Source organism: Idiotropiscis lumnitzeri, unplaced genomic scaffold (assembly GCF_059441095.1).
Source record: "Idiotropiscis lumnitzeri isolate Australia: NSW breed Sydney's pygmy pipehorse unplaced genomic scaffold, RoL_Ilum_1.0 HiC_scaffold_113, whole genome shotgun sequence".
NCBI classification, from domain to species: Eukaryota; Metazoa; Chordata; class Actinopteri; order Syngnathiformes; family Syngnathidae; genus Idiotropiscis; species Idiotropiscis lumnitzeri.
This window is the reverse complement of record NW_028283651.1, coordinates 423,898-427,630: the sequence shown is the minus strand read 5'-3', so window position 1 is coordinate 427,630 and position 3,733 is coordinate 423,898.

The following is a 3,733-nucleotide window of genomic DNA, read 5'->3' as shown; positions in this document are numbered from 1 at the left end:
TTGTTTTTGTAGAAAATATTAATACTTTTATTATTATTATTATTATTATTAGGGCCTGAGCAGCGACCGCTGCGAAGTCCCTGTTGTTTTTGTAGAAATTATTATTATTATTTTTTTTCCGATTGTTCGATTGCATTTTTGACCCCCGAAACATGCACAAAAATTCACCAAACTTGGCAGTCTCATCGGGCATGGCGAAAAATTTGATATTTTAACGTCTAATATGAACAGGAAGTGAGTTATGAATTTTTGAAAGTCCGACTTTTGCCCTTTTTTGCATGTTTACAGGGGTCATTCTTTTGCACCCTGATCCTAAAGGCTTCATCTGATTGCCTTAAAATTCTGTCTGTAGCATCTTAAGACCTGGGACAAACACTGGGGCTAAAATTTTTTGTTTCCGAAATACTATATGACGGGGGCGGGGCTTCGAAGTTTTCACTTAAGATTTCCTTCGCCGCAATGGACAAAATGCTTAATAACTCTCTTGCACATGCTGCTAAAAATCCAAAACTTCACATGTACATCAAGAGTCGGTACCTGAAGACATCTATATGTTTATATTCTGTTATACACCTTGCGCCAATCAATATCATTTTTTACATTTTGACGTCCTGCACGGTGCCCTTTTAACGAATCCGATTGAAAATTGGCTAGAAAAGACTCAAGACATTGATCTTACTCTATCCCTATTTTTGTGACTTTCCTTCGAAGGGCGTGGCTATTACGGTGCCGCAGAGTCTGATTATTCTCCGTGGCAACAAAAGTTCCTGCAAAATGATTCAGATGATCCATCTTCTCGAAATTCTTCACATTTGAGGATATTCAGGCCCTGAAGACGGCTGCCAACTTATTTTTGATCGGATGAGTGTTTAGGCCTTGAGGATGTCACAATACGAAAGTCTTTCGCCTTCTTCAGAGTGTCACATGATGGTGTCTTGTGGCCCGTCTTTATCAGCTGATGTTCCATGAGGGCGTGACTTACCTGTCACAAGAATGAAGGCAAGTCACGCCCCCCGCTGTCCGTTCACTCCGCCAAGATGCTGCTCCAGGTGGTAGAGAGGATGAAGGCTCCCTTGTCTCTGTTCATGGTTTTTATGCCTCGCTTGCAGATCTCAATGGCCTCTCTGATCCAGCGCTGTTGTTTGTTCTCTTCGGTGCGGATGACCCTGCCCTTCTCCCGGTCCATGATGTGGTTTTCCCTTTTGCAGTGGTCAGTGATTGCTGATTTGTAATGTTCATGTTGTGCTTGTTCTTTTACTGCTCTGATTTTTCATTTTTTTGACAGGTAAGTCACACCCTCATGGAACATCAGCTGATAAAGACGGGTCTCAAGACACCATCATGCGACACTCTGAAGAAGGCGAAAGACTCGCCGAAACATGTCAGGTAAAAAATTAACCTAAAACATAATTGTCTGCTTTTAATGAATCAGTCAAATATCAATAATAAGAAGACAAAATGAACCTAATACAAATAAATGAATGCTTAATAACGCCCCTGCACATGCTCCTAAAAATCCAAACCTTCACCTGTAAATAAAACGTCCCGACCTGAAGACATCTTAATGTTATTATTTTGTTATACACACAGCGCCGCCAAGTGGAATCAAAAATTTGTTTTTATTTTAATTTTCACGTACTGCACGGTGCCCTTTTGACGAATCCGACTGAAAATTAGTCAGAAAAGACTCAAGACAATGATCTTACTCTGTGCCGAATTTTGTGACGTTTTGGCAAAAGGCGTGGCTATTACGGTGCTGAAAAATCCGATTGTACTTTGTGGCAACAAAAGCTCCGGCAACATGACTCAGATGATCCTATCTTCTCGAAGTTGTACACATTTGAGGATACTTCAGCCCTGAAGACATCTACCAACTTATTTTTCATCGTAGTAGTAGCGCCACCAACTGGTAAAAGCTAATACAAGTTATTTTCTTGGATGTTTTTCTCCGTGCAACTCAACAAGGTCGCCCTCATATATGCTCGGATGACTGTTTCGGCCATGAGGATGTCACAATACGAAATTCATCCTTTTTCGTGAAAAGTTGTGGGAGTGGCATTGCACTGTTCGGCAATAAAACAACGCTGATTATGAGGTTCTAAATATGAACGACAACTCGTGAAACTTTACACACACATCAGGCAGAGCAAATTTATCAATATTTTATACGTTAGTTGTGCAGCTTTTTTGAAATGGCTCGCCATGGCCCTCGAGAAAAGTTAAAAAAAGAATAGAATAGAAATAGAAATCCCTTTATTGTCATTGTACTCAAGTGTGCAACGAGATTAGAGGGCTCCCCTCTCCAGTGCAATACAACAATAATACAGACAATATATAAATTAGATAAATAAATACGACAGTGCAATGGAATTCAGTACTGAATAGGGCATATAGAAACACATCACAATGCTGTTTTGCAAGGTTAGGGTGGTCTCGTGTGTGTGTGTGAGAGTTCAGTATGGAGATGGCTCTCGGAAAGAAACTGTTTCTCAGTCTATTGGTCCTTGATTTGATGCATCTGTAGCGCCTGCCAGAGGGCAACAGGTCGAACAGGTGTGAGTTTGGGTGGGTATTGTCTTTGACGATGTTGAGAGCCCTTCTGAGGCACCGGGCGGTGTAGATGTCCGACAGCGAGGGGAGAGGGCAGCCAATAATCCTTTGCGCTGTTTTGACTGTCCTCTGGAGCCTCACTCTGTCCGCCTCAGTGCAGCCGCTGTACCAGGTGGAGACACAGTACGTCAGCAGGCTCTCGATGGACGAGTGGTAGAAGGCCAGCAGCAGCTTCCTGTCCAGGTTGAATTTCCTGAGGACTCTCAGGAAGTGCAGACGTTGGCGGACCTTCTTTACCACTGCTGTGGTGTTGTGACTCCAAGAAAGGTCATCGGAGATCTGTACTCCCAGGAACTTGAACGTGTGGACCCTCTCCACACACACGCCTTCGATGCAGAGGGGGGGCGGCAGCGTCTTGTTCCTCCTGAAGTCGACGACAATCTCCTTTGTTTTAGCAGAGTTAAGGTGCAGTCTGTTGTCCTTGCACCAAGTTGTCAGTCTCCCTACCTCCTCTCTGTAGGCTGTCTCGTCACCTTCCGAGATCAGACCGACCACTGTCGTGTCGTCAGCAAACTTGACGATGGTGTTGTTGCCGTGGGCCGGGCTGCAGTCGTAGGTGTAGAGGGCGTACAGGAGAGGGCTCAGCACGCATCCTTGGGGGGAACCGGTGCTCAGCATGAGGGTGGAGGACGTGTAGGGGCCGAGCAACACAGTCTGGGGTCTGTTGGTCAGAAAGTCCTTAATCCAGATGCGTGTGAGGGCAGGGAGGCCGAGAGTGTCCAGTTTGGCGACGAGGATGTCTGGGATGATCGTGTTGAATGCCGAGCTGTAGTCCACAAAGAGCATCCTTGCATAGCTCCGCTGTTGTTCCAGGTGGCCCAGCACAACATGCAGAGCAGCCCTGGTTGAGTGTTTCACCTCGCTTTTTGTAAATTTTATGGAGTACAGTGAACCCTCGGTTATCGCGGTTAATGGGGACCGAGACCACCCGCGAAAACTGAAAATCCGCGAAGTAGCGGCGCACCTTCAAAAATGCTTAAAAAAAAAATACAATATATATAAATATATATATATATATATATATATATATATACGGGGAGAGAGAGAGTGAAATTCATGTTATAACAAAAAAAACAAATTATTATTAAAACGTATTATTTTTTTATTCCCCAGCCATTCTTTT